This window comes from Bos indicus, chromosome 6, assembly GCF_029378745.1.
Source record: "Bos indicus isolate NIAB-ARS_2022 breed Sahiwal x Tharparkar chromosome 6, NIAB-ARS_B.indTharparkar_mat_pri_1.0, whole genome shotgun sequence".
Taxonomy (NCBI): Eukaryota; Metazoa; Chordata; class Mammalia; order Artiodactyla; family Bovidae; genus Bos; species Bos indicus.
The window spans coordinates 88,157,843-88,177,945 of record NC_091765.1 but is presented as its reverse complement, the minus strand read 5'-3'; the positions used below and the strand labels follow the sequence as shown (position 1 = coordinate 88,177,945).

Genomic DNA, 20,103 nt, shown 5'->3' with positions numbered 1-20,103 from the left:
TCACATACAGTGGTGAGAGCTGGACTGTAAAGAAGGCAGAATGCCAAAGAATTGATGCCTTCGAACTGTGGTGCTGGAGAAGACTCCCAAGAGTCCCTTGGACAGTAAGGAGATCAAACCAGTCAATCTTAAGGGAGATCAACCTTGATTATTCATTGGAAGGACTGATGCTGAAGCTGAAGCTTCAGTATTTTGGTGCTCTGATGTGAAGAGATGACTCATTGGAAAAGTCCCTGATGCTGGGAAAGATGGAGGGCAGAAGGAAAAGTGAGTGTCAGAGGATAAGATGGCTGGATGGCATCACTGATGCAATGAACATGTACTTGGGCAAACTGGGAGATGCTGAGGGACAGGGAGGCCCGGCATGCTGCAGTCCATGGGGTCACAAAGTCAGACACAACTAGGCGACTGAACAACAGCAACAAACATAAACATGTGCCCAAGCCTCCTGATTCGGGATCTACAGGAGTGCTTCTTACTCTCTGACATACATCACAGCAGGATCCTCTATGACCCACCTCCCAGAATATTGGAAATAAAAGCAAAAATAAACAAATGGGACCTAATTAAACTTAAAAGCTTCTGCACATCAAAGGAAACTATTAGCAAGGTGAAAAGACAAAAAAAAAAAAAGAAAAAAATGCAGATTCTAGGGCCCATTGTAGACTTAGTGTGCAGTTAAATATCTGGGTAGAGACCCTAAGAATTAGGTGATTCTTATGCACACAGCATGCTATAGAGCAATTGTGTTTCTTTTTTTTTCTCTTAAGGTTAGCTTGACTGACAGATGGTTTAATTTAAAGACCTATGAAGTATACTAAAGTAGTACCCATCATACATAAATACCAAAGTAGTTTATATCATGTCAGGAACATAGAGGGGAAGCCTTTTGAAGAATGATCTCATAGGCATTCTTTGGCAAAAATCTTGCAAATGTCCTCTAATGCTCTAGCTGGGCTTACATTAACCTGACATTCTACCCCCTGGGAAGTAAATTTTGTGGCTTGATTTAAAGTGTTTTTTTTTTTTTTAATCAAGTCACTTTTTTGGGAGGAGGGAAAGCAGTCTTTGTGGGTGGCCTTTTGCCACTGTTGCATAAATTATTTTGCTTTGATGTAGATTTCTACCTTATTTCCTTCACGGTGTTTTCCAAAGTTTTTTATTTCCAAACTCGTATCAAATAGGTATTGGCATATGAAAGATTTAATTTATATTTAAATCTTTTTGTTTTTTCTTTTTTGTGATTTTTTTTCCTGGACTATAGTATATGTGCAGTAAAGACTTCAAGCCTAAGTTTTCAGCTTAAATGAATTTTTACAAATGTAATCATGAAATTCGAGTTATTGAATGACTCCAGCATCACCAAAGCTTACCTTGTACCATCTCCTAGTCAGTAACCCACCAAAGTCAATCACCATTCTGAATTCTATCAACACAGTATAATTTTGACCTTTTGTGAAATTAATATGTATATATAATATAAATTGAATAACGCTATTTATTCTTTTTTGTCTGATTTCTTTAACTTAAAATTGTGTCTATGTGGTTAGTTCATGTTACTGTGTGCAGTAGCAATTTGTTCTTTTTTTTTACATTTATAAAACAGTTTTATTGAGATGCAATTAAGATGCTGAACATATTTACATTTAAATGTTCAATTTTATAAATTTAGATATATAAAATTTATATATAAATTTAATATACTCATGAAACCACCACTAAAATCAAGATAATGAACATATCCATCACCTGCAAAAATTCACTCTTACCAATTTGTTTGTTTTCAAATCTAGTTGATTTACAATGTTGTGTTAGTTTCTGGTATACAGCAAGATGATTCAGCTATATATGCATTCTTTTCCATTAGTTTCTTATAAGATATTGAATATTGATATTATAAGGTATTGAATATAGTTCCTTGTGCTATACAGGACCTTATTGTTTATCTGTTTCATATATAGTAGTTTGTCTCTATTAATCCCAAACTTCTAATTTTTACCTCACCTCCTCCTTCCGTTTTGGTAGCCATAAATTTGTTTCCTATTGTCTGTGAGTCTATTTCTTTTTGGTAAATAAGTTCATTTGTATCGTATTTTAGATTCCACATGTAAGTGATATCATATGATGTTTGTCTTTCTCTGATATATTTCACTTAGTATAATAATCTCTAGGTCCTTCTATGTTAATGTATATGGCATTATTTCATTCTTTTTTTATGGTTGAATAGTATTACATTGTCTAACTATACCACATCTTTATCTGTTCATCTGTTGATAGACATTTAGGTTGCTTCCATGTCTTGGCTATTCTAAGTAGTGCTGTAGAGAACATTGGGGTGCATGTACATTGGGGTGCATGTATCTTTTCAAATTATAGGTTTCTCTGGCTATATGCCCAGGAGTCACATTGCTGGATCATATGACAACTCTTGTTTTTTAAGGAAACTTCATACTGTTTTCCATAGTGGCTATACCAATTTACATTCCCGCAGGCAGTGTAGGAAGGTTCACTTTTCAGGTTGTTCTTTTTAATTGCTTTATACTATTCCCTTGTACAATTTAGCATGATGTAATCATCCTAGCTGGGTTTCCCTGGTGACTTAGATGGTAAAGAATCCACCTGCAATGCAGGAGACCCAGGTTTGATTCCTGGATGGGGAAGATCCCCTGGAGACGGATGTAGCAATGCACTCCAGTTACTACACTCCATTCTCCACTTACCTGGAGAATCCGATGGACAGAGGAGCCTGGTGGATTATAGTCTGTGGGATCACAAAGAGTTGGACACAACTGATCGACTAACACATACACACATTCATCCTGTGTGTTTTTCAGTTTTAACTATTATAAATAGCTATGAATATTGTTTGTGTATTATGGTGGGTGTTTACTTGCACTTGTTTCTGCTTGGTGTTTACATAGTAGAATTACCATGTCTTGGGGTATGCATATGTTCAACTTTAGTAGATAATGCCAACAGTTTGCAAAATAGTGTACCAATGTACCTTCCAACCTGCAGTAGACGAGAGTTCCAGTTGATCCAAATCCCACTCGATGCTTGATTTTGTCAAGTTTTATTTTCTAGTTTTAGTGGTTGTGGTAGGTATGTTTTACTTGACTTTAATTTGTTTTTTTCTGATGTTTTAACAAGATTGAGAACATTTACATATATCTGTAGGCTATTAGACTTATTTTTGTGAAGTGCACATTTAAGAACACGTTTAAAAACTGGACATTTGTCTTGTTCTTAATGGTTTGTAGGTGTGCTTATATACTCTGGATATGAATACTTTGTTGGATATGTTTTGCAAATATTTTCTCCAACTCTGTGGTTCAATGTCTTTTAAGTATTAATGTTTCAATGTAGAGATCTGGCACATCTTTATTATATTTTTTTTTCCTAAGAATTTGAGTCTTTATACTCTGTTAAATAAGATTTTTTTCTAGTTTTTCATTGATAAATTTCATTTGTTTTTGTTGGCTGTTAATATATAAAATTCAAATATATGTATTATATTATGGGTTGCCATTTCCTTCTCCAGGGGATCTTCCCTACCCAGTGATTGAATCCACATCTCCTGCATTGGCAGGTGGGTTCTTTACCACTGAGCCATCAGGAAAGCCCCATTTAATTATATACCTACCTTCACATGTAGGACTTCTCTCCAGTTATTTTTTTCTCTTTGTGTAAAAATATATTTGATATGGAAGATCATCTTTTTAAACATAGATTTCATTTGTTATTTATTTATTGGCTGTTCTAGGTCGTTGCTGCTTTGCACAGGCTTTCTCTAGTTTTGGCAAGCAGGGACGACTCTCTAGGTGCTGTGCTCAGGTTTCTCATTGTGGTAGCTTCTCTTGTTGCCGAGCATACACTGTGGGCACTCGGGCTTCAGTAGTTGTAGTTGTGGGTTCAGTAGTTGTGGTTCTCGGGCTTTAGAGCATGGGCTCCATAGTTGTGGTGCACGGGCTTAGTTGCTCCATAACATGTGGAATTTTCCCAGACCAGGGATCGAACCAGTGTCCCCTGCATTGCAAATCAGATTCTTAACCATTGAACCATCAGCAAAGCCCCAGTTTTGTTTGATGATATCACTTCTAGTACCATTAGAAACTTCAGTAACAATTAGTTATGTTTTTCTTTTCCATTAGTCTACTTTTTGTGCATTAATGCATTATGATCGATCTAAGTCCTCATTTTCTCTAAACTCAAATTACTTACCCACTGATTTGTTTACTCACTTATTTGTTTAACAGACATTTATTGTTTCAGGTTCATTGGACTACTTTTTAGCACATTTCCCCATTTAAAAATGTGGATACAATCATTAATTATCAGGCATCACTTTTACTCACAAAAATATCATTCAAAAGCATTTATTTATGGCACTCTGTCTACATTACCATGGAATCGATATAATGAAGTGTTCCAAAGCAAATAGGTTAAAGATGCACTAACTCTAATATATTATATGCTTCTTATGTAAATACAACTGTTATTAACAAATACTATGTAGTATATGCCTAGTTATCAGCCTTGTTGTTAAAGTTACGTGCTCTGGTGAGTTATATTATCTGTGGCCATTCTTTGCTTTACCAAGGACTTATTCGGACTTTCATCAAACAAGAGGAAAAATATAGCATGTGAAGTTACCCTTGAACATTATATTTTCTTTTTTGAACTTTTGACTTTAAGGATGTTAGTAGAAAGTCATCTGTGACTGCTAAATATGTTGATTAGAGTCAGATGAGCGGATCCTCGAACAGGGCAGGCTTTGATCAATTCCTTTAAGGATTTTTTAAGATATTCTTTTATTCGGGTGAACAGCATTCTAGGCTGACGAAATAAGAAAAATGGCAAAAATGAGTAGACTGCATGATGACTAATGATTATGTTAACCCTTCTGGAGAAGAATTAAAAGTAGGCTACAAAAAGAGGTGTGTAGTTTAGGTAGTGAAATATTTGCATGCACGTGCATGCTCAGTCCCTCGGTCATAGCTGACTATTTGTGACCCCATAGGTCACAGAGCCTACTCATCAGGCTCCTCTGTCCATGGGATTTCCCAGGCAAGGATACCGGAGTGGGTTGCCATTTCCTTCTCCAGTCGATCTTCCCAACCCAGGGATCAAATCCGCGTCTCCTGCATCTATTTGGCCAGTGACAAAAAGTTTAGATTTAATGAAGAAAGGAAATTTGCACTAAGTACTCTTGGAGTAACACTTAAGGAAGACAATTTAAGTGGCTGAACGTAGGATGAGTATGGACTCAAAACAGTGAAGGAGAAGACACAGTCCAGTATACATAGAACACGGAATGTGACATTGGAGTCTGAAGTGCCGACAGAATGGCAAATCTAAGAATATTGTGTAGCAAGAATTATCAGAATTTGGCAATGACTTGATGAGGCAAGCAAATTAAAAATGACCTCAGGGTTTTGATTGCCTGAATAGGAAGTATTGAATACAGGAAGATTACTGAAGAATGCATTATGTTAGGATAAGTTGACGATTTGAGAATAATAATAATGAAAAGGCATCGGAGCAGAATGTAGAAATGTCTTGTAACTCAGTAAATGTAGCTCAAGGATTAAAAACGTGTTAAAACTCAATGACTGAATAATTTGTCCAAGGGAATGTGTATAAAAAAACAAAGGGCCTTGCTTGGGTGATTCTCAGCCAATTGGAGACAAGCATAGCATCCAGCAAAGGACCTCCTAAAGAGATATATGGAAAAGTAAAAGTAGAGAGGAATGAAATGTTTAGTTGGAAGACTGCATCAGTGAAGAGAATATGGGCTGATGCACTTGATTAAAGAAAGTGAAATTGGTTAGAAAGGAAGACGATTAGAGAGACAAAGGGAAATAAGTCCTAATTTGACTCAGGTCAGCTTCTGTAAAGAAGCAGCTATAGTGACTGTACCCTGGAGTGGAAGAGGATAAGGATGGGTAGCTACAGGTTGGGGAGTGAACGTTATTACACTGAGAACTATACAAAGGTAAAATGTACTTCCAGGAATGTTTTGTGTAAACAAATGTCTGGACTAGGTCAAAAGGTTTATAAAATATTGCTTAAGAACACCCATCACATAACAGATGTGCTCCCCAGGTGGCGCTAATGGTAAAAATCTCATTTGTTCAATGCAGGAGGCATAGAGACGCAGGTTCGATTCGTGGGTCAGGAAGATACCCTGGAGGAGGGCATGAAAACCCACTCCAGCATTCTTACCTGGAGATTCCCAAGGACAAAGGAGCCTGGCAGGTTACAGTCCATAGGGCTGCAGAGTCGGACACAACTGAAGCGACTTAGCATGCCGGCGCATCATGTAATAGGTGCCCAGTAGAAGTTTGTTAAATGAATGGGTCCTGTCTCATCCCTGTCTTATACACATCCTGTAGCTTTTGGTGCATTTTCTGTCATGTACTAACAGGGGACCCTAGTGAAACAGTCATATGGAAATGTAAGCCAGGGGCCATATTGTAAGCAGTTCCTAAGGGATATGAGAGAGAAAAATAGAGGTATTAGGCAAACTCCCCCAAAGTACAGAATCACAGAAGGAAAATTTCTAGAGGCAGAAGGGATCTTGCAGGTCACTGAATAGCCCCACTCTCTGATTACACAGCTTTGGATGTGAGGCCCAGTTTTGTTAAATAACTTACCATCTATGTGTCAAGGTTCCGTTCCAGGAAATTGAAACCACATCAGCTATTTTAAGCATGAAAGGATTTAATATAAAGAATTAAGTGCACATTTAGATTCTTGGAAGGACTGGAAGAGTGACCTTTTAGACTTGGGCTCCAGGACTAGTTCTCAGAACGATGCAGCTTATTGGTCCACCTGGGCGGCTGCTATTGCTGCTCCAGTCAGGGAGGGGGAGAAGGAGCGAGCTAACCTGAACCTGTTGACTCCAAGAAGTTGCTACTACAGGTGCTCTCTGAGGATACCAAACTGGCAGTACTGCAACCGTACTTGGCTCAGCATCTACACAGCTGGCAACCAGACCTCAGATGTTACTATAGAAAACCCCAGTCCTCACAGTGTCTCCCAAACCACACTTACCACTTCTGAGTTCAAATCTTACCTGAGTACATCTAATTGGCTTAACCAAAGGCTCACCTGGGAGCCTAGCGGCAAGCACACGGGGACTCACAGCTCCTGCAGGAGTATACAACACAAGGATGCTGGAATGGATGTCCACTGTCACATCATCAGATTTACACCCCTATGTCTTCAACTCGGAAAGTAATCACCGTAGCGAGGACATGGGAGGCTTGTCTTGCAGTCCCATTGTTACCATCGAATCTATGTGCACACAAGAGAATTATGTAGATTCAGTTCTCCTTCTAGAAATCACCTTCTGATGTTGAGAGACCTCAAAGTAGGGCAGCCATTTAATTTGTTTAAACTGGGCCATATTTGAAAATGGAGAGAAAAAAACTCGTATTTATGCCAGGATAATTAGCATGATGGAGCAGGGCATGGCAGCTTACTCCAATATTCTTGCCTGGAGAATCCCATGGACACAGGAGCCTGGCAGACTACAGTCCATAGGGTGCAAAGAGTCAGACACCACTGAAGTGACTTAGGACTCATGCATGCAACAGGCATGATACAGAACTGTTCCCAAGAAAACAAACTCCAAGCCTAGCTACAAAATACATAAGCTTCTTGATGATCTTCAACCTCCATCAGTTACCACATCTGTCAACACAGATCTTCACTTTACTTTTTGCTCCATCCTCTTTAAAGTTCTGTTCCGCAAGGGTATCAGTACTGTTCAGGTCTTCTGCACACACTATGTCTTTGCCTGGAATGGCCCTCCGTGTATCTCCACATATCTTCTGCGCATCTTTCAAAATCCAGCGCTGCCGTCACCTCCTCTGTTGAAATGTCCTCAGATTCTTCCAGGTTACATGCTTTACGTTGTATGAAAGTATCTGTTTATATTTCTTTCCCATTAAGCTGTAACCACTTCAATGACAGAAACTGGGTTTATTCATTCTTTATTCTTAGACACCAGATCCGATTCTATGTGGAAAAAGTGCTCAAGAAATGTTTGGAAATAGATGGATGGACGGAATCAAGGTAGAGAGGAAAGAAATAGGGAACGAAGCAAACAAGGAACTGAAAGAAAAGGATGTGGAGGGAGGGAAAACGAGAGCAGGAGGAAAGGAGGTAATGAGCCTTTTCTAGTGATTCTAACATTTTTCATTTGTGAGGATTATCCTCATATTACCAATCTATGAAAGGTGAAAAGGTGAAAGTGAAGTCGCTCAGTCGTGTCCGACTTTTTCTGACCCCATGGACTGTAGACTACCAGGCTTCTCTGTCCATGGGATTTTCCAGGCAAGAGTACCAGAGTGGGTTGCTATTTCCTTCTCCTGGGGATCTTCCCAACGCAGGTATTGAACCTGGATCTCCCGCATTGCATGCAGACGCTTTACCCTCTGAGCCACCAGGGAAGGGTCTTTCAAATTAATGAATTGAGATGAAATCTGTTCACACTCACTTAGAAATAGACTTGCTGCCAGTGGTCTGGATTTCCCATTTGATACTTAAAGAAATTATCAGCATTTATTGACTTTGATGACAATTCATTGATCAGTGATTTCATCCCATCTATGTTAATCCATTCAATATGTTATTCCTCAATTTTAGTTGAACATATAAATGTTTAGATTTCTTGCACTCAGACTGCAAAAAGACCTTTAAAATCTAGAAAGACAATTTTAGATGCAATCAATACTAGTTTGTACATCAATGAATCTTTCTTGTCTCTCTCTCTCTCATTTTTTTTTTTTTTCAGTTATCTGAAGATGATTTCTTTCTTGAGTGAGTAGTTTCATCTTGCTTGTTGTGGGCCTTTTGTTGATTTTAAGGGATGGCCCACAATGAACCTGATTTATAGAATTTATTTCTTGCCTTTGCTTCTGTAACATGACTTCCTGAAGTTCACCCCCAATTTTCTATCAGCTAAATGTGATTTTTTTTTTTTTTAAGTCTAGCTCCTAAGTCTCTGGAAAACTCAGTGCAAAATATTTTCAGTGGCTGTTTCAAACATTGTATTCTTTGGACTGTAAAGCGATACCTATGTTTGCTAAGGTTTTAATTTTTTGAACTTGCTCCATGTTTGTGTTAGGTAGTAAGCAGATTTGCAAGGGAAGGGTGCTACTCTTGGAAGACAGTTTCTCTCTTGTTTACAGCATAGGCCTTTGGCTTAGCCAGCTTGTAATGAACAAAGAAATTCACATTGTTTTATGAGAAAGATGAATAGACATTTTTTTTTTGAGATTTACTGAATACTGCTCAGTCTTCAATTTCTCTCCCTTTGTATGACACTGTATGTGAAAGGACATAGTCCAGAATACTATCCCATAAAAGTATGATTTTTGTATTAAAAGAGTATTGTCAGGGTTACACTGAACATGTTACTACTACCTAACTTCCATAAGTCCAACTAAATGTATATGGAAATTTTACTTAGAAAACTGTAACTTCTAGCAGTATCAGATCAGTAGGATGCAGTATCTTCCAAAGTTAAACTATGATTTTAGCTGAATAAGAGCAACAGAAGAAACAAACTAGGAAAAAGATTACTGAGATAGAATTTCTTATATTTAAAATGATATAAACAACATAAATAACTTGGGATATTTTTATTATAAACAATATTTATATTAAATATAAATTTAATTGTTACCATCCTTTTCAGAGAACTTTACAGCCTAAGAATAGTTTATTAAAGAAAAGGGAAGGAAAATTAGTGACTATAGCAAGAAGGGTATAGATGGGTTTATCTCTCAGGGTTCTTTTATTTTCAGTTATAGGAACTAACATGGAACTGTCTTTGGCAAGAGTTGTTTTCCAAAGTAGTAAGAGAAGAATATCAGGTGGTAGTATTGTTTAATGACTCACGAAACTGAAAAATCAAGATTTAAAGAATGGTTGAATCCAGAGTCTCAATGACATCATTGGAATACAACTATTGTCTCCATTAATAATCTTCACTTTCTTCTTATGCTAAATTTAAACCAACAACTCTCCCATGCCCACCCCAAGCACCTTCACTGCTACATTCTGCCAGTTTATAAGCCCAGAAGAGAGAACTTCTCTTTCCTAATAGTTCCAAATAAAACAGTTGTATATCATAGTTTCAGTGCCATGATTTAGGCCATCTGCCCATCCAATTACTAGAGTCAGGGATATGGAATATAGTATTTGGGCATGCCTGGATGGATTTCCACTGCTAGACCTGAGTGTTCAGGGGTGGAGTGGGGAAGTGAAGCCAGGAGGGTGTAGATTAATGTAGCTACCTGAATTCCTGGAGAAAGACAGATACCTCACACCTAGAGTTGCCATATATAGAAAATGAAAATATAGAATTCCCATTTAAAATGGAATATTAGATAAACATGGAAGAAATTCTTAGAATCAGGTAGGTCCCATGATAATATTTGGGACATACTTACACAAAACAAATTGTTGTCTATCTGACATTTGAATTAAACAGAGAATATAGTATTTTGTCTGACAAACCTGCCCACACCCAGGCATTTCAGTGATTTTTTCAAGAAATGATTGAAATAAGGCTGAGCAAGCAAAAGTGATGAGTCCACTCCTATAGTAATGAAGAACTGAATGTCAGCAGACATTACTAAGCCAAAAGATTGTAGAGGTGTTCTGTAGGCAAGCAGATTACAATAAGAGAAGTGAAACATAAAATGCGTGAATGCAAACGGAAAATAAGAGACCAATGGAAGACTGTTACTAGGGAATGTGGTGTTCGCAGTGTCAACCACAAATTGGCATTTACCCAGAGCATTGCCAGCAACTGAGCAACAAAGAAAGACATTTGCCATCTGTATCTATGGAGATGGAACCCCATGCCGCTATAGCTGTTGACCTTCACCAACCCCTGAGGGAATTCAGGATGGAATGAGGCACTTTCTGCTCCAGGGAATCTGGTGGGACAGGTCTTTAGATAGTTGGATGTTTTTAGGAACAGATTTTATGATCTCAATCCTTGCATCTCTTCATATCTAGTTGAGTTCAGTCACACAGTCATGTCTGACTCTTTGCAACCCCGTGGACTGTAGCACGCCAGGCTTCCCTGTCCATCACTAACTCCCAGAGCTTGCTCAAACTCACTTCCATAGAGTTGGTGATGCCATCCAACCATCTCATCCTCTGTCATCCCCTTCTCCTCCCGCCTTTAATCTTTCCTAGCATTAAGGTCTTTTCCAATGAGTCAGTTATTTGTATCAGGTGGCCAAAGTACTGGAGTTTCAGCTTCAGCATCAGTCCTTCCAAAGAAGCACTAAATCCCTTCATGGTGACATCAGATCCTCATGACTAACAAAAAACCTTATGTAAAATAAATGCTTCATGGTACTCCCCCTTCACCAAAACCTTGTATATTGACTTTCCCCCACTGCTTCTTGGGAAGCAGTCTCTCAGAGCTATCTGATATGCTGCCTCCCGGGCTGCAGTCCTCATTTTACCCCAAATGAAACTTAACAACAGCTCTCAGTTTGTACATCTTTTTTGAGGTTCTTGTTTCATAGTGAAAGAATTCAGAGACAGAGTGGTAAGTAAGAAGTGGATTTACCTAGAGAGAACAGGGCTTCCCTTGTAACTTAGCTGGTAAAGAATCTGCCTGCAATGCAGGAGACCTGGGTTCAATTCCTGGGTTGGGAAGATCCCCTGGAGAAGGGAAAGGCTACCCACTCCAGTATTCTGGCCTTGAGAATTACATGGACTGTATAGTCTATGGGATTGCAAAGAGTTGGACATGACTGAGCAACTTTCACTTTCAGGCTGAGTGTAGACCATCTCAGAAGGTGAGAGAAAAATCCCCAAAATATGACATGGTTAGTTTTTATGGGTTGGGTAATTTTATAGACTAATGAGTGGAAGGATTATTTCAGTTATTTGGGGGAAGAAGCAGGGATTTCCAAGAATTGGGCAACTGCCCACTTTTTGGTCGTTTATGGTTAGCTTCTTGATGAAAGTGAAAGAGGAGAGGGGAAAAAGTGGGCTTAAAACCCAACATTCAGAAAACTACAGTCATGGCATCTGGTCCCATCACTTCATGGCAAATAGATGGGGAAACAATGGAAATAGTGACAGACTTTATTTTTGGGGTCTCCAAAATCACTGCAGATGGTGACTGTAGTCATGAAATTAAAAGACGCTTGCTCCTTGGAAGAAAAGCGATGACCAACCTGGATAGCGTTATTCAAAAGTGGAGACATTACTTTGCCGACAAATGTCCATCTAGTCAAAGCTATGGTTTTTCCAGTAGTCATGTATGGATGTGAGAGCTGGACTATAAAGAAAGCTGAACGCCAAAGAATTGATGCTTTTGAATGTGGTGTTGGAGAAGACTCTCGAGAGTCCCTTGGACTGCAAGGAGATCCAACCAGTCCATCCTAAAGGAAATTGTCCTGAATATTCATTGGAAGAACTGAATGTGAAGCTGAAACTCCAATACTTTGGCCACCTGATATGAAGAACTGACTCATTGGAAAAGACCCTGATGATGGGAAAGATTGAAGGCAGGAGGAGAAGGGGATGATGACAGAGGATGAGATGTTTGGATGGCATCACCAACTCAATGGACATGAGTTTGAGTAAGCTCTAGGAGTTTGTGATGGACAGGGAGGCCTGGCATGCTGCAGTCCATTTGGTCACAAAGAGTCAGACACGACTGAGTGACTGAAATGAACTGAACTGATTGTTAGCTTCAGAACTGTCATGGCACTGGTGGGTGTGTGAATGCATAATGAGGCTCAAGGTCTACCGGAAGTCAGTAATCTGCCATCTTGGATCTAATTGGTTCTAATCAGTTTCTGCCATATCCTGCAGCTATGTCCTTTTTTTTAAAGGTTGTACCCTGACCCCTTCTCTCCTAACTCGCTGGGAAGAGGAGGACTTGAAAAGGAGCATTCAGCGATGTGAGCTGCCTATGCAACTTCCATCTCCCTCTCTTCTTTTATTTTAAGGCCTTCCACTTTCATCTTTTAAGAACAGAATCTCAGTACTATTCACGAACCCATACTTTTCCTAAACATGTACTTCAGAGGAGGTCAGCTTCAGTTGCAAAAGTTGATTTCTTCTATTGGAATAAGACATGTGTGGGTTTGTTCTTATCTTTGAATAATTTTTACATGGCCCTGTGATTCAATGCCAACCACTGAAACATGTCGTTAAATGTACCAGAGGGCCTCTAGGAAAGATTTTTGCCTACTTTTAAGAAAGACATGCAAAAAGATAGAATTTGTGATACCTGGTTGTGATGGGGAATTGGTGTAGCCATTCTGAAAGCTAATCTGAAGACAAGGCCTGTATATAAAGAATGGCAAGATATGAAAAGATGTTAAGAACTATGTACTTGATATACTGATGAACTGAGTAGTCCAGGAATCACCCTACCTCTGAACCTCTTGTAATGCAAATTAATATATTTCCTGATTATTTGGGATGCTTTAAAGTTGTCTTTATCTGCAGCAAAAACATTCTAACTGACATATACACATACACAGGATTTTCTGTATATTGGACATTGAGATAACTTTTATGTTTTGTTTGTTTGCCAATGATTACAAACTCAAATCATGAAAACATTTTTTTTCCTACTTAAAAGGTAAGTTTTCTATTTAAAAAATACCATATGCTATCGTTTAAAGTAGTCAGTGAAAACAAAAGCAAACATGTATTTTAGAATTAGAACTTTAGGGAAAAGAAATCATGGAAACTAATATTCATTCAATGGTAATGTCTCTTTTTTAAAAAAAGCAGCAGTTACTTAATGAAACTTCAGAATTGACATCATAATTTGGCCTGAATATACTACTTTGAACTATCATGATGGAATTTCCCAGTTGGTGAAGGGTTCAGCTGCTTTTCACAGAATCCTTTTATATCTTGGTAGAATGGTGTCCCCATATATGTGGAGATGCTGTTACTCTATCTTTTTAGAATCATAACAATAGGTGCTTGGTCACTCAGTCATGTCCAACTCTTTGCGACCCTAAGGACTGTAGCCTGCCAGACTTGTCTGTCCGTGGGATTTCCCAGGCAAGAATATTGGAATCGGTTGTCATGCCCTCATCCAGGGGATCTGCTGGACCCAGAGATAGAACCTCAGTCTCCTGCACTGCAGGCCGATTCTTTACCTCTGAGCTACCAGGGAAGCCCAATAACAGGATACATTTATTTAAATTATATCAGTGGGAAAATCACTATTGAATGATACAAACAGGTCAACACAATAACTTAACTCCTCTCTGCTTCTGACCTTAACAGATGACATGTGTTGGATTTTACACCTATTTTTAGTTCTCATCTTAGGTTCTCCACCTACAGTTGGAAAATCTAGCTGTGACATTCCAGTCACTTCATTTTCACAGCAGGAGTCTGTTCATGAAGAATGCCAAATTTCTCCTTATAGATCCATTCTGTGTTTATTGTTACTGCCAAACATTTTCTTCCTCATTTTCTGAAGTGGAGGCACTACAGAGAAATCTGCTGTGAGACATTTTGGTAAAGTGAATCTTACTTTATCACTCATTATTAACATGACATTAACTTGCTTTCCCAAAAGGAGTAGGAGAGCATGGGGTGGGGGAATATACAGAATAAAATTAAACAGTGTCAATGTCATACCTATTAAGACTTGATTTAGTGACATATAAAAGAAAACCCACATATGGCCTGTGCGCAATGGAAGTGCTATCCCCCTTACACTTTGTATAACAAAGTCTGATGCTAGGCAGCCCAGGGCTAGGCTGCCAGCTCCTACCCCTAAAAACCTTGGGGTATCCGATTCCTTCTTTATAGCTACTCTACCAAACCAAGTACATGCCTCGAATCCAAGGTTATCTCAAAGAACTCCTGTATCATGTTCATGCGCCAGGCAGCTGGAAGGATTACTAAGTAAAGGACCCAAGGTGCTCACCTACTAAGATGAATCACATTCCTTTGAGGAGCTTGCATAGAAGCCTCTCATAAGAACCATGTCAAGCCATTGAGGTGTAAGCAGTACTTTGGTTTATATCTCATTGACTTATCCTAAATCCAGTGTGGTCCTTAGTCACAAGGAAGTCTGCAATGACTTTTAGCTGGCTTTATTGCTACCTCACTTAGAATTGCTATTCTTCCTTAGGCATAAGGAACAGCTGTACGGTAGATGATTCTATCATATTCTCTATCATAGTATGATTAAGATTGTATTCCAACCCCAAAGATTCAGAATTTGATCAGAACTTGTACCTTTCAAGTTTTAACTTTTCCCCCTGTCATTTTTCACATCACAAGATTTTTTTCCAGAATGGGGAGTGATTTCACCAATCTACACTTAGATTTCCTGTAAATATAAGTAAGCATGTAAACATGCCATATTCCATCCTGAAAATGTCTTAAGCCCAAATGTTATAATCCACAAAGCAGATTTTATTCTATTTTACCTATTTGGTGAATTCAAAATTCTGATTTAACACTAAAGATAACTGTATTTGTTATGACTTGATTGGTTATATGTTTGCCTCCAAACACTTCATATTTTCCATAAAAATAGGCTTTTATAATAAAATCATTTTTTTTATGAAAGTTAGTTTATAGCAAGTCAGAAGCTGCAGGGGTACAAAAAAGGATATAATCAAAATGTTTAAAAAATATTAAATTCTTATCAGAGCTTTCAAGCTAAGTTTCAAAACTTACATTTTCCAAAAAGTTTGAAAAATAGAAGACTCACTCTTAAGTGCTAAGGGGGTTGCCTTTGATAATTCTGTGAAGCTTGAAAAGGTACTCTAAGGATTAATTTTTGTCATGAAGTGTGGGAAATAGTAGTAGCACAGTATAGCTATTTCAGGGCCTTAATTATTGATGGCTATATAGACATGAGTTTGAGTAAACTCCTGGAGTTGGCAATGGCCAGAGAGGCCTGGCGTGCTGCAGTCCATGGGGTCCCAAATAGTCAGACATGACTGAGCGACTGAACTGAACTGGTATCTTAAGAGTCTCTGTTTTTCTGCTAATTCTGTTATCACATCAGTCACTTTTGCTATCCAGCTCAGCCATAGCCCTTCAAATCACCTTAAATTCACTTACTTAAGCAGGATGCCAGCAGGGTGTCATGAGAGATCCAGAGTTTGCAAGACCCACCACAGAATGTCACTATAGTTTCACTTCTTAAACTTGCCTATTGACATCCCTGTGATTCTTCGGTCCCTAAAGCAGAAAACAGATCTGATAGGGAGTGTTTGGACATGATTAGCATCATATGTATATGTGTTTTTAGTCGTGTCTGACTCTTTGCCATGCCGTGGACTGTAGCCCGCCAGGCTCCTCTGTCCATGGAATTCTCCAGGCAAGAATACTGGAGTGGGTTGCCTTTCCTTCCTCCAAGGGATCTTCCCAACCCAGTGACTGAACCCAAGTCTTCCACGTTGCAGGCAGATTCTTTACCATCTGAGCTACCACGGAAGCCCAATTAGCATCATATTCACCTTTAATTGTTTTTATTCCTGTATTTATGGGGGCACAAAGAGAATGTCAGAATTAGACACAGAGGTATCTAAAATTTTGTCAAGGTGTGTGTCTGCTTTTTTTATATTTTTTAAACACTGTGTATTTATTTTTGGCTAGCTGGGTCTTCTTTGTTGCACGCAGCCTTTCTCTCGTTGCAGTGAGAGTGGTTAGTTAGTCTTGGTTGTGGTGCACAAGCTTCCAATTGCAGTGGCTTCTCTTGTTGTGGAGCTCACACCCTAGAGTGCAGGCCCAGTAGTTACGGCACACAGGCTTAGTTGCCCCATGGCATGTGGGTCTTCCCAGACCAGGAGCCAAATCCATCTCCCCTGCATTGGCAAGTGAATTCTTAACCACTGGACCACCAGGGAAGTCTGTGTGTCCGCTTTTAAACTCTAAAGCTTTATAAAAGCGTGAATTATTAACAATAGGTATGTTCTAATACCCTCACTGGGATTCCCAGGTGATACCAGTGGTAAAGAACCCACCTGCCAATGCAAGAGACACAGGAGATTCAGGTTCAGTCCCTGAGTTGGGAAGATCCCCTGGAGAAGGAAATGGCAACCCATTGCAGTTCTTGCCAGGAAGATACCATGGACAGAGGAGCCTGGTGGGCTACAGTCAATTGAGTTGCAAAGAGTTGGACACGATTGAAATGCCTTAGTAGGCACACACGCACTCAATACCCTGATTAGGTCTACTTAGTGTGTAACCCATGGACACTTCCACAAGTTTAAGCTTACGTAATTGTTTATGACTACAGGACACAAATTCAGCTTCATTCTGAATATGAATCTGGTACAACTGTGTAATTCCCAGAATTAACATGTAAAGAATTTATAACTTTCTCAGGGTCTGCCAGACATGAGTACTCAATAAGTATGCATTGAGTGAAGATCAGTGCTATTTCTAAACTAACTCTTTCCAACTTGGTATTAGGTTTTTAATCTACTAAACAAGTTTATCTCATTGGTGGTGGTTTAGTCACTAAGTCGTGTCCGACTCTTGCAACCCTGTGGACCATAACCTGCCAGGCTCTTCTGTCCATGGGATTTTGCAGGCAAGATTGAATTTAATCCTAATTTTAACTGGAAGTAAGCATTCTAGAGTCTCATCTGCTTTATCTACTTTGTGCTCCACAAGAGATACTGTTACCCTTATTCGTTCTAAAGTTTTCAGCATTTCATATTTTCCTTTACTATTTCCAGATTTTTTTCTCACCATTATTTCAAAAGAAATATAACCATTTCATTTTTGATACATAAAATAAAATGTAGGAAGCTTTAAAGATGCTTGGGGCTGGTGCACTGGGACGACCCAGAGGGATGGTACAGGGAAGGAGGAGGGAGGGGGGTTCAGGATAGGGAACACGTGTATACCTGTGGCGGATTCATGTTGATCTATAGCAAAACCAATACAATATTGTAAAGTTAAAAAATAAAAAATAAATTAAAAAATTAAAAAAAGAAGTAAAAAAAAAAAAATAAAATGTAGGAAGCTTTAAAAAGTGTAGAAATCTTCTCTTAACAGGAAATCATCATCACCACCATAGCCATCATCATAGTAGTAGTAGCAGAACTATTTGTTAAGCACTTATGACTAAGTACTTAGACACTATTTTTACTAACATTAATCAGAATCACAGCAGCTCTGCAAAGTAGGTATCATTATCCCATTTTACAGATGAGAAAACTGAGGCTCAGAGAGGTTAGTTTTAAGTAAAATCATACTGCTAGGATGTGGCACTGCCAGGATTTGAAGCCAGGTGTATCAGGTCATTATATTGTAATGTAGATATACTAGGAAAAATTCATTATGAATGAAGATATTTCACAGCCTCAGAACAATTTGTAATTAATGTGGAGGTGTATAAATAAAATCACCAGAAGTTATTCCACTACTGTGTTTTTTTTTTTAAATGTTTGACATTTGGCCACTTTAGGAATCCCAGAAAAGAACATTGTACAGCACAGGAGGAAATAGGGGCAGAAGTGTTCTTGATTGAATAAAAGCAATGGTTGAAAGAAAAAGACTTCCTTCTTGAGTTCCTCATGCAATGAAAAAATAGATTCTCTTCTCTTACCAGAAAACCACCAGTTTGAGGAGGGATGCAAAGGCCAAACCAAAGATGCCTTACTTAGAGCAGGATGAACTGTCCTTCTGAAATAGGTATTCAGCCTTCTTCATTAATGCATCAGACTTAATGACATGATGAGTTTACTGGGATATTTCCATTGGAGACTGTCACTGACAGTTCTGCCAAAGAGAGCCATTTTTAGAACTGGGAGTTTGTGTATGAATTTCCTATTTGTACACTGGCTATCACATTCTCAAGTGTCTGAAGAGACTGAGGTTGAATAGGAAAGTTGTTTGCAGGTGTAGTCTTCTGCTCTCAGTGTGGGTTTACAGCTCTTAAAAACAACTTTTGAGGAAAAGCTTTCTGTTTGATGTGGATGGTGGCGAGAGTTATGTACATACCGTGGAGCCAATGTGATTCCCTTATGAGGAGAAAATTCCCAGCTAATGATCTAGCATTTGAGCTTGGGTCAAAGTGAGTTACAGTCTAGTTTTCTAACCTGAGTAGTCATATTCAGAGCCTCTACTCATACTTATAGGGGAGGGTGCTGCTGCCTCTCTATATTTTTTAAAAGTGGAAAGAGTGTGAGTGAGACCTGTACTTCTGCAATTCAGTTCCCATGTGGCTAAGGCTTGGTCATCAATCTTCTTGACCAAGAGACACCACATTTTCCCCCTCAACTTTACTAAAACCACAGAGGTGGAGAGGAAAATGTCTGTTCATTAATGTCAGACACCAATTCAAATGGCTTACAGGCCTCAGTACAAGATTAAATAAGCCTTCGTATAAAACATGGGTCAGAATTGGTTCTTTCAAACTTGTTTTTAGATATGTGACTGTTTTAGTCATCAAGGCAGTATGTAAAATAAAATCCTTTCCAGGTTTTATATATTTGAAATGGGAATGAGGATTCTTTCAGTTCTATATTAGCAGTTTTCATTAATATCTTTTTTAGTATTTCAAGAATATATTTTATTTTTTTAATGCACCAAAGCATTTTCTTCACCAAAACTATGATAATCGAAATCTGAGACAATTAGAACCTAAAAATGCCTCTCTTACTCTCTTTCTCTCCAGTAGGTAGGTAAGTAGATAGAAAGATATTCTAGAGATATATATGTGTATGGCTATCTGTATATCACTCTGTCTGTGTCTATGTATATGTATATCTATTTGGAAAGTAAAAAACTTAAATTCCTTCCACAGCATAAAATAAAATTTTTATAGTTCTATTTTTCTTATAGTTAATTTGGTGACTGATTTTTTAACTTAAGTATCTCACAGATTCAGATATATATCTATCAAAGCAGGTTGCTATCCAGATGAAGGCCAGTAAAATGTGGAAGACCTATAGTGTCCGCCTAGCAGCATTCATTAGAAAACCATACTTATAAAAAAATAAAGTAATATTTGGTGACTGATCATCATACCACTAAATGCTCTTGTGTTGCCGTGCTACAATTTTATTTTTAAGCTGAGGCTACTGGAAAAAGAAGTGATTT

At 38.4% G+C, this 20,103-nt stretch overlaps 1 protein-coding gene across 1 annotated transcript in view; it reads left to right on the top strand.

Moving 5' to 3' along the window:
- Window positions 1–20,103, top strand: part of ADAMTS3 (ADAM metallopeptidase with thrombospondin type 1 motif 3) — a 280,678-nt gene that overhangs the window by 196,260 nt on the left and 64,315 nt on the right. The window lies entirely within an intron of this gene.